This window comes from Vespa mandarinia, chromosome 20 (genome assembly GCF_050613455.1).
Source record: "Vespa mandarinia isolate Hongniang chromosome 20, ASM5061345v1, whole genome shotgun sequence".
Lineage (NCBI taxonomy): Eukaryota > Metazoa > Arthropoda > Insecta > Hymenoptera > Vespidae > Vespa > Vespa mandarinia.
In genome coordinates, this window is record NC_140829.1 from 1888008 (window position 1) to 1900927 (window position 12920).

Genomic DNA, 12920 nt, shown 5'->3' on the forward strand with positions numbered 1-12920 from the left:
GCGAGGAAAGATGCTTTTAGAACGAAGAAACGAGAGTACGAAAACAGTTAAACGAAACGTGTCGTAAGAAATCGAGAACTAAGAGGTTAGAAAGGAATAAGGGACATTTAATCCCTGGCAATCTACCAATAAATGGAATTCTAAGAATTCTAAAAAAAAATCAAACCGAGATACTTTATAAATTGTCGACGATAAATTGTCAATTGTAACGGGTGACGAAACTATTTGCGGCTCGTTTTATCGTTTCGGATAATAAATTAGAATTAATAATCTTCATTTGTTCAGATTTTCTCACTATACGCTTAACCGTCGATTCAATATTAACAAAATTATGATATATGTCGAATGAACTATAGTTAAATCCGATTAACCGACAATAATATGAGATTTTAATCTTGCTTTTAGAGTATCGTCTGTCTCCCTTTACGTTACGTCAATGAAGGATTTAATCTTGAAGAGAACCATAACCGCTTTAGAAACTTTTAAGAACTCCGTTTAACCCTTCTTTTTAAACCCGATTAATTTTCAAGCGGGAGATATAAAACTATTTCAATTCAAAGTTACTTGTTTCTTTCCTCTTGTTTTCTTTTTTTTTGTTTTTTTTTTACATATAATACATAGCCATTGTAAAAAATATTGTTTCCTATTTAAAAAAAAAATCGAAATAAGGTAAACAAGAAAAAAAACGAAATTGATCTTGAAATGGCCTTGAAATCTGCCACTAAATAAAAAACAATAAGTGACATAATATTTCTCTCGTTAAAATAAGATAACTCTTGTCCGATTATTTATATAAAAAATATATATATATATTATTATTAAAAATTTTATATATGAACTAATATAATAATTGTATTATATAATAATATATTTAATTTATTATACAATATATTTAACTATATGTCTTCAAAGTTACTCATATATTTATACATCTTGATATATATATATATAATATTTATATAATATATAAAATTTCTGATATATATATATATATAAATAATTTATATATATATATATATATATATATATATATAAATGTATATATATATATATATACATATATATATATATAAAACATAGACTTAAAAAAAAAAACTATTAAAAGCTTCATAAATGAATTTGACATAATAATTAATTAATAAAACGAAATAAAATTTTACAAGTACAAATATACATATATGTACATATATAAATATACAATATTTAATTATATATCATGACAGTTACATATATATTGATATGTAAATATATAAATTACATAAACGACGGAAACTTTCTTACTTTTAATAAAAAGATAAAGAAAAGAAAAAGAGAAAAATGATTAGGGCTCATTAGCACGATACATAAGATTCTTAGGAATCTCATCATACCCGCTTTATTTTACGAGCCAACCCTCTCGACCCCTCGCTCGTTCTCTCAATTCTTTCGTCGATCCCGTCCAACCCCTCGGCTCGCGCGAATGAAAAATTAAAGATCACGCCTTCCTTTTTTTCGCGGAGCATTTATCAAGGCGGAGTCGTTGGAGACTGCAGGGACTGCAGAACGTAATCTTGAGCGGTTCAAAGAATACCGACGATTTCTCCGCCCCCATTTCTACCCTCTCCTTACTTCTTCGTCTGTTTTTCACCCCACCTTTCCACCCTCTCTCTCCCTCTCTCTATCTCTCTCTCTCTCTCTCTCTTTCTTTCCTTCTTTCTCTTTTATTTTTCTTTTTTCATTTTTCTTTTTCTTTTTCTTTTTCTTTCTCTTTTCACGATTCTTCTCAACGTTATTACCTTCTTCACGAGTTTCAAATCTAATTTTAAATAAACCGATCATACCGTCGAGACATTCGTAATTCTTCGTCCTAATGATAATTTTATCGAAAGTAGAACTAAAAATAATTATGAAGTCGAAACGTACGTACGTACGTACCCACGTACATACGTTAGATTTTGTTAACGCTTGAAATAAAACAAATTGTATCATCCTTTTTTCGTAAAGCCTCGATAATTTTCAATTGGGATCATTAGAAAATGTTATATTAATGAACATGATTAACGTTAATAAAAATAAGTAAAAAAAAAAAAAAAAAAAAAAGAAAAAAAAAATATCGACCTGAAGGTAAAGGACACGTTTCGAGTTATATGAATAAAGCATATGCTATTACCGCAAAGTTAATTTTCTCGTCCAAGAGACATACAGAAAAAGAAAGAGAAACGGAGAGAGAGAAAGAGAGAAAGAGAGAAAGAGAGAGAGTAAGAGAGAAAGAGAGAGAGAAAGAGAGAGAGAGAAATGCTTCGGCTTTAATTAAATAATTTTATTCCGTTGATACGCGTTCGCATTTACGCGAGAAAGAGAGAGTGAAAGAGAGCAGAAGAGAGCGAAAGAGAGATGGAAAAAAAGAGAGTAGAGGGGAATGGAAGGGAAGAATGTAAAAGTGGAGAGAGGAGGGTGATGAGCTTCCATAAAATGTACAACATGATTTAGAGATACTCGTAAATATGTTAAACTTTCTTCAAGATAATTGCAAGAGTAAAAATTTACAGAAACTCGTTCGTTCTTTACTATTTTCTCAAGTAACGTAGAACTTCGTTGTTAACTATATATATATCAGTTTTAATTACGTTCACGACGTTTTAGTTATAGGCACGTACACCTACCTACCGATCTCGAAAGTATTCTCTCTCTCTCTCTCTCTCTCTCTCTCTCTCTCTCTCTCTTTCTTTCTCTCTCTTTCTCTCTATCTATCTATCTATCTTTCTATCTCTCTCTGACAAAATACAAACTCTTGGTAAGGGTTGATTAAGTATTCGTGCTTACTACATGCAAAACTAAGAAGAGAATGGTACGTAACTTATTACTTTCGATAGGTAGAACGCAAAGAAAAAGTATCATGGGGATGAGAATTCACGTTGGGAGGGTTGGGTAGGGTGAGGAATAGAGAATAAAGGGTAAAGAGGAGGGAGAGTAGGAAAGTAATAATGCGTCGTCGTCGCGTGCTTTCAGAAAAACCGACTTAGAACTGTAAATATGTATGTACATATGTATATATATATATTATATATATATATATTCCTAAATTATACCTGGATAACATACATACAATACATACATATATATATATATATTTATTTAATTAATTAATTAATTTATTTATTTATTTATTCTTCTATCAAGATTAAAAAAAAAAAAAAAATAGAAAAAACCAGAAAAAATATTATTTAAGCTTCTGTTCGAATTATGTCGTTAATGTTTTTTATTCTTTTTTTTTTTTCTTTTCTTTTCTTTTGTCTTATTATTATTACATCATACTTAGGTTCGTTACATATATATTTACATACATACTTATGTAAGTGAGTACGTAAGTAATACTTTATCGTAACATCTTAATCCTAACATATAAATGGTACTCAAGTCACGTACAAATATGAAATTATAATAAATTAAATTGTTCGAAAAAAGAAGAAGAAGAAAGAAAAAAGAAAAGAAAAAAGAAAGAAAGAAAGAAAAAGAAAGAAAAATATTTCAACGTAATATAAAGAATTTAATACAAATAATCGGTTGAATCAAATGTCCGTCCGCCATTAACAATGATTAACGGATAATCGTTGGAACGTTAGAACGTTAGAACGTTAGAAAGGGTTACACGAGTAAAGTTTCTTATGAAAGGTTATATTGTTGTCGGCGAACGGTTCGTGTGTCGTTAACTTAATAGCCATTTCGTGTGGCCTATGATTACAAAGGGGTTTTATGGAAAGAAAAAAAAAAAAAAAAAAAAAAAAAAAGAAGAAAGAAAGAAAAAGGATTGTAAGAATGAAGAAAGCAAGAGAGAAGAAATTATAAGAAGAAAATTTAAAAAAATCAAAAAAAAAGAAAAAAAACAGAAAACACGACGACAAAGAAAAGGGAGTCCGGAATCGAAAGGAATGAAAAATAAAAAAAAAAAAAAAAAAGAGAAAAGAAAAAAAATGGGGGAAAAGAAAAAGAAAAAGAAAAAGCATAAAAGGAATAATGCCTACTACGTGTCCTTGTACGTAGCTGACAAGGATATGATGAATATCGAGTCGTGTAAGAAAGCTTAATTGCGGTTGGTAAAGACCAAGCGTTAGTTACCCATTTCTCCCACCCACTCTTCCTCCCCCTTCTATACCCGCCCCACTACTACTTTAGCTTCACTCACGTTGAACTTTATCACCGTGGTTTTATCTCTACCACGATGATTTACTTTAATAGTCATTTACCGTGATAATTCGAATAGATTAATCGGCCGCTTTCTTCTCTCGCACCTTAAAGTAATCGGTTCTCTTAAGAGGCTTATATACTTTATCTGAAACTAAGAAGTTACAGAAAAAGAAAAAGAAAAAAAAAAATAAAAGAAAGAAATAAAAAAATTCCATCTTTTTTTTCGTCAAATATATGTATATATATATATATATATATATATATATATATATATATATATTTTTTTTTTTTTTTTCTTCTTTAAATATATTTTTTTTTAACTTTTTCTTTTTTCTTTTTTCTTTTTTTTTTTTTATAATACCATACGATATCCCTTAAAAATGTTATCTGAAAAATTTTATCGAAAATATTTCAAAAATTTGAACGAAGTCTTTCTAATCTTCAAATGATTGGGATTAGACGTTTGTCTAAAAAATCTTATCTCTAATCTGTAAAATAACGATGTGAATGAAAGAAATCTTAATCATTTCAATAAAAAAAATATACATATGTATATATTGTGTGTGTGTATATATATATATATATATATATATATTTCAAATTTTAATTATTCCTAATATTATTATATTTATTGTCACATGAATATTTTGTAAGACGCATAATTATTTCTTTTTATATATATATATATAATCGTTAAAAAATTACTGAAATTGTTTATCGAGAATTGCCACGGTAAATTCAATTGCACGTATTTTTCTATCTTTTTTTTTTTTTTTTTTTTTTTTTTTAATTAAACGAAAACATTACAAATCAGCTTTGTATAAAGACTGACTTTACCATGCAATTTAATTTTTTAATTTATTTTTCCAATTTTTTTTTTTTCCCCATTTCTGACAATACCTTCAAGAAATATTGGTACCGCAAATGCCGCATGAAGCGAACTCTGGCTTCAAATAAACTCCGAAGAAGATAACGAATCGTTTTAATATCTTCTAATTGAAAAATATTCTTCGAAGTACATACTAAACCACACATATAAAGCATACACTTCTAGCATAGTTAATTTAATAAAATGAACTTATATAAAAAAAAAAATTGCCTCTTATATATATATTAGGTTGGAAACTATGAAACGGGCGTTTTTGTTTAGTTATTTATTTTCCTTCAACGGCCGTTTCATAGTTTCCAACCTAATATATACATATGTAATTATTTTCGTCGTAGATATATTTTTTCTTCATTTTCTTCCTTTTTTTTTTTTTTTTTTTTTTTTTTTTTTTTATTAATAAATATCAAAAATCTTAGAAGCGAAAGCAAATATTTACGATTTATTAACTCCTGTACATTGACTAAAAACATAACGATAAATACCAATGTATGTACCATATGTGTCTCATATAGATGTCGAATACAATATCAAAGGGAGGGAGGAGGGAAAAACTATCGATATGCGTAAAAACATAAAGAATGCGAAGTTCATATGTCATGTCCGTACTATGAAAGCCATTCCATGTTTGACTTTCGATTCACTGAATGGTTTCATCGATACCGCGGCCCAGAGTTATGCGAATATTTGACGTGCAACGATGGCTTTGACCCATCCTCAGTACGAAACCCCTGCTGCATCCTACCATGCTATACCCAACCCCTCAACCAACCCCCATCTCATCCCCATACGGAAACCACACTATACTTCTCTGCGTTGAAATCGTAGACGTCGGTTTGTTCTGTCGAGCGTAAGTTTCAGCATACTCGAAACTATCGGATCGACTGTCAAACCGAAGTACGTAATGTAGTCGAGCATAGACGTAAAGAGAAAGAGAGAGAGAGAGAGAGATAGACAGACAGATAGATAGATAGATAGATAGATAGATAGATAGATAGATATACATATGGAGAGAGAGAGAGAGAGAGAGAGAGAGCGAGAGAGAGAGAAAATTGAGAGAAAGAGAGAGAGAGAGAGAGAGACATAGCTCGATTTACCAACTCTCCTAAAGAGAGATCAGTAGAAACGGCAAGTAACTTTATGGAAAAGCTTAAGAATTTTCTGAAGCATTCTCGACTCGGATGAATGAATTATGGACTAAAGTCTGCTAGCATCCGTCTTCCCTTTCGTTTTGTGAAGAAATTTCGCTTATCGATCTTTTATCGTCTAACAGTTAGAAAACTCTTAAGTATTTGTCTGATGGCATTGTTTCTTAGATCAAGAACTTTCATGTTTCATTTTCTTCTTTTTTTTCTTTTTTTCTTCAACTTTTCATTATAGAAATTCGTAATATATCAATTTATATTTATATACAAAATGTAAAAATTAAATGTATATAAATATATAGGGTGTTCCATAATTTTTGGAGATCCTATATATATTCGTAAATGAACGAAAGCATTTTTTTCCTTCTCCTTATTTTGGTGGTGCGGAGGAAGGGGTGAGGCGGGGGAGGGGCGGGGGAAAGCATAGCGAAGGCAATCATATTTATAAGACAATTCGACATATTCCTTAGCTAAGAAATTTTACGATAATTTTCTTTTCGAGTTTTCTTTATAAAAATTTGTATAAATTCTCTGCAATGTTAAATAGCGAGGAAAAACGTTATCAATTCTTTGTTCTAAATATCGAATCGACTTTTTTATATATATATATATATAGAAACACACATACACACATACACACATATATATATATATATATGTACATAGGTATGTCTACTTAATACTTTCATATCAAACGGTATAAATATCCCGCGAGAGCTATTAAATACGTTTGATAAATATCTGAAAAACTTTAATCGAATAAAACAAATATTTTCTATAAACTTTTACAGATATTAATCCCCAATGATTTACACACGATCAGCTGTATTAAAACAGTCCAAAACGAAAAGTAAAAAAAAAAAAAAAAAAAACAAAGAAGAAAAAAAAGGAAAAAAAAAGGAAAGTCAAGACAAATTACTGAAACTTCCAAAACCGACGACCAATCAAAGTGCAAATATCGAAACTTACATTTGACGATAAAGGAAGACTATCATTCTTTTTTTCGTGTGCGGTGGGCGGAGGATAGGAAGGGCGGCGAGGAGAGAAGCTCGAAGAAGCCGGATTATTCGGAAGGGATAAGAAAAGGGATGAAACAATTTTCGGCGTATTCACAAATATTTAATAGATAATAATAATTTTTCAATGTAAACTAAGTCCTATTTTGCATTAAACATCTATCTATATATATATATATATATATACATATACGTACACATGTATGTATCCATCCACATAAACTAGAACATTGTCGTTTAATCACTGTCAAAACTTGCATTTCTCTTCTAGTTAGGTTCGTCCATTGGATCATATCGTAGTATCGTATAGGGATGGATGATAAGTCTCGTAAGGAGCTTTAATACGCAGCGGCGGCATTGGCGGCGGGGAAGGGGGGAGTGGGGGGGGGGGGGTGTGGACTGAGGTGGACGGGGTTTAGAGAGGGATGAGTATAAGGGGCGGAGGAGGCCATACCGCCTATAATGTACATAATTAATCTCCCGTGCCTGGTTTGAGCAACGACGTGGGAATAGTATCGCAGTTAGGGAACTATCTTCCTTCGTCTATGTATATGTATATATATGTATATATACATACGTACGTACGTACGTATATGTACATATATATATATATGTGTATATATATATATATATATATATAGATATATAGATGAGAAACGTCGTAGCGCGTTTATAGGCATCGGACCACGGATCCTAATGAGCAATTAGACCGAGCACGACCGATAATATTGATACAACGGTAAACGTTGGATCTTGGAACCTAGCCAAGTGTGCTTGGACAAACCTACCACCGTCTACTCTCAGCCCTCTGTCTGTTTGTCTGTCTGTCTGTCTCTATCTCTCTATCTATCTATCTGTCTCTCTCTCTCTCTCTCTCTCATCTCTGCATCTCTCTCTGTATCTCTCTCTTTCTCTCTCTCTCTCTCTCTCTATATATATATATATATATATATATCTTTCTATCTCTGTCTATCTCTACGATAATGCGCATAGAAGGAGCTATCGAAAGCAACAAAAACGATCTACTTGTTTATCCTCCATTGTTCTTTCTTCGCTTCGTAAAACTTTTCTTTTATATTTTTTTTCCTTTTTTTTTTCTTTTCTCTTTTCTTTTCTTTCCTATTCCTTCTCCTTCCCTCCCCCTACCAGTTCTCATCCCCACTCCATCTCGGTCTACTCTCCGTTCTATCGATGTAATGAACGAGTTAAATGGAAGAGAAACGAATGATAGAAAATGTCCATTCGACATAATAAAGGAAATCGTTCTTCGATTCGTCTATGATTAAATAAAATCGATTGTTATTAAATAATTAATACAAATGATTCTGCAATGAAATTTCGATATATATTTCTGTTTATTTAGATTTATCGATTTAATTGAAAAAGTAATTTTTAATCAAAATTAATAAACGTTCTATCGAAGAAGACAACGAATCCGATCGGGAAAATTGTTTTCTTCTTTCTTCTTTCTTCTTTTTCTTTTGTTCGTTTGTTCTTTTTTTTTCTTTTTTTTAATTGGAGGTAACCACAAATATTATTGAATCGTTCGTAAATTAATTCAAAAGTCTTCGAAGAAAAGAAAATAAGAAATGAAATGAAAAGAAAAGAAAAGAAAAGGAAAGAAAAGAAAAAGAAGGAAAAATGAATACTTCCGGTGAGTTATATTCCGAAGCACTTTCGAAACGAGCTCTACACATGTAACATATTAGAGTTCTAACGATCAGAAGGAAGTACTCTTCGGGAACGTAGAAAGTTTCGAGAAAGTTGGACGTATCTAGTATCTTGTACGGACGTTGCATGACGAACACGCGATTATCCAAACAATTTTTGCACGCGAACACTAGGCGGATCCTAGAGGGTAGTGAAAAGGTGGATACCCCATTACTAGACGACGTCCTTGGAGATTCATCGTTCTCCAGCCGGTTAGATTTATTAGACTCCTTTTACGCTTCGATTACTTTCGAAATAGCTCGTTCGACCCCTATTTACACTTCGATAAATCCTTATTAAGTAAAATAACATATTACCATGATTGATATATACATATATATATATAATCAAAAGCAATTTCATATTACTAAATTATATAATGATATAGTTATCTCTAAATTTTAATTAAAATATAATTTCTTTCATAATAGATAATAAATATTAGGTGGACCAAAAAAAGTAATGTCGTTTCTGCGCATGTCGATATTTGATTGTGATTAAAAATAAAAATTTGTGTTAAAAATTTATTCGTTTGAATATAATTTAAGAAAGCGACATTACTTTCCGGTCCATTTAATATTTCAATAGAAAAAAATTTTTATTTATTCTCTTTTAACTATAATTTTCTCTTTTTTTTTTGTTTTTTTTTTTTTTTGTTTTTTTTTAATACAGTTAAAATATGATTTCTAAAAATTCAAACTCAAAATATCCATATAAATACTTTTAATATATACTCTTATATCTAATAGGTATATTAATTAATGTCAATTATAATAATTATAATAATTTTGAAATATGTCGACATATTTGATAATTAATAATTAATAATTTATTCTTAATATAATCTGTAAAACGAAAGACAGAGAGAAATAGAAAAAGATATCTCTATATATATATATATATATATATATATAGAAAGAGAAAGAGAGAGAGAGAGAGAGAAAGAAAATTATGCTACGAACTATCGACCCCCTTTTTCTAATGAGTTAGAGATATTTCCAGGTGTTCCGGACAAGTTCTTGACTAATTCAAGAATAAAGATCTTATTTGGCAACGATAGATATCGTTCTCACGGCTGACGCAGCATCCTCATCTAACGATAAATAGATTTCTACGATGAAGAGAAACGAGACAACATGAGCGAAATCGTTTGCCGGTTATTAATTCGTTCCTATTCTACCTACGACCATAAGCGCGTTACGAGCCAAGTTTCCGTGGTCTCACCGTGCGACGACTCGTATAACTCATGCAACGGCAAACTTAAGACGTGCGACAGACGCCTTGATATCTCGAGTTATACTCAGTAATTACAGAAAGAAAGAGAGAGAGAGAGAGAGAGAGAGAGAGAGAGAGAAAGAGTGGGGGGGGTCGTGGAAGAAAGTAATACGAAGCGAATAATAATGATTATTATTATTATTCTGTTCCAAATTATCTATCCTATCAACGAAATTCTGTCAACGAAAGAAAAAGAGAATAAAATTCATTTGTTACGAGTGATAACGAAGGAAAGAAAAAAAAAAAAAAAAGAGAGAAAAACATGTAGTAACATGTTTTATGTAAGATAAAAGAAAAAAAAAAAAGATACATAGTAACAAATGCGAAAAGAAAAAAAGAGAAATATAATATAACGAATGAAATGACAAAATAAAAAATACAGTAAAAAATAAATTAACAAAAATAGAAATATAGTAAGAAGTAAAATTTAAAAGAATAACGATAGTAACGAGTAAAATAACGAAAGGACAAATGCAGTGACAAATAAAATAAGAAGAAAAAAAAGAAAGAAGTCATGTTAACAAGTAAAGGAAGAAATACAAAAATGTAGGGTCAAGTATAATAACTAAAAAAATTAATGAATTAATTAATTAATTAATTAATTAAATAATTAAGAAATAGAGAGAAAAAGAGATAGATATAAAGAGAGAGAAAGAGAGAGATTGTTGCATACAAAAACGTATAACAAAAAAAAAAAAAAAAAAAAAAAAAAGAGAAAAAAGAAGAAAAAAGAAGAAAGAAAAAGAAATCTGACGGAAAGAAATTCTTTTTAAAAGCTTTTCTTTCGACAAAAAAATTTGAAATCTTCGAATTCTCGGTTGGTATGGCATATTTCTCTGGTGACTATGGAAAATCCCTTAGGTAGATTTTCAACGTCGGTAGGATAAAGTCGGTGTCTGTATACGTGAAAAGCAGATGGAATATCTTAAGATGGATATCGCGTATAGTCAAAGAACCACTTTCCTAAGGCCAGAAGATGCTGCATAAATGATACATAAACAACTGAGAGTCGACGTTTTCTCTATGAGTGTATATATGTCTATATGTGTGTGTGAGTGAATGAATGAGTGAATTAATGTTTATATAAGAACGAAAATTGACGAAGAACGACGGACTCGTTGACGACGATGTCATCGTTACGACAGAAAATCAACAACATAATTTTAATAAGTAAACAAATGTAAAAATTTGAAATATTTTTTATCAACCTATATCATATACATACATATATATATATATATATATATATATACACAAAAAAAAATATATATATATACAGTGAGTGTGAGATATCTATATATTATATATATATATATATATATATATATATATAATATAATATAATATAATATATATGTTCCGATTTTGTGAAATCTTTGATATACATGAAGATATTTATCTTTCTACGTAATTTCTCCAATTTCTTGTCTCTTTAAACTGATAAATATTTATATATATATATATATATATATAAATATATCGTATAAATTCCCAATCCAAGCTTTGGTCGGTGTTGATGGCGAATGACGCAGACACGTACGGAGATGGGCGAAACTAATTTCCGCTCGGAGATGAAACAGCTCTCATGGCGTTTAATTCGTGCCTAGGTATCAATGAGGATAGATAGGATGGAATATTAGTAAAGGTAACGTTAACGCTTACGTCGAGGACAGAACCCCACTTATACATATAATAACTTATATCACGAAATCGTGCGAACTCATAACAAATATTGTTTTTTTTTTAATGTTTTTACATTGTAAAGTGATAGATACTTTACAGGTTCAATATGTCAAACACATTCTTCTTATGACCTTGAACGCATACAATATACATAGATATATATTTATTAACGTCTCGTTAAATCAAGCAGATTAATGATACAGACGAGTTAAGGCACCTTTCATGGATAGAAATGAAAACGATGAACGATAGTACGTATTATATACATATGTACATATGTACTTATTTTCTGTATATATAACGTTATGTAAAATGAGAACATTTATTCTTAATACTGAAACTTGAAATCATTGCAAGACATTCCCATAATGCCTTTATAAATTTCTAAACCATTCTAATCCATGATTAATGATATGGTATAAATGAACACATAGATACGTTTTTGTTTATATGTTATAAGTTATATATATATATATATATCTAGAATACATGAAAATATTTAAACCCATAAATGTATACATGCTTAATAATAATGAATAATAATTTTTTTTCATGCATATGCATATCCAATATTATAATATCTAATCAATGATTATCTATGAATCCAATGAATTCGTTGATATCTTGAAAAATAATTAATTCAATGAAAATGATGAATTAATATTTATCTACGTTAATATTTATCAATGAAAATAATGAATTAGTATTTAATGTTCTATAAAATGGGAAGATTCATTCTTGAAATCATTGCAAACTCATTCCCTTTATAAATTTCTAAACATTTTAATCCTTGATTAATGATACGGTATAAATAAACACATAAGTACGTTCTTATATACATATTATACATTATATTCATATGTACATGTAAATATGAAAATTATCTTATCTATAAATGTATCCGCTATATTATAATATATCATTTTTTTTTATGTATACGCATACATAATATTATAATATATAATTTATAATGTATAAAGATATTATGGAAATAAATATGTTTATTTATGTTTTTAAGAGGTTAACCGAGAGTAGGTGAAT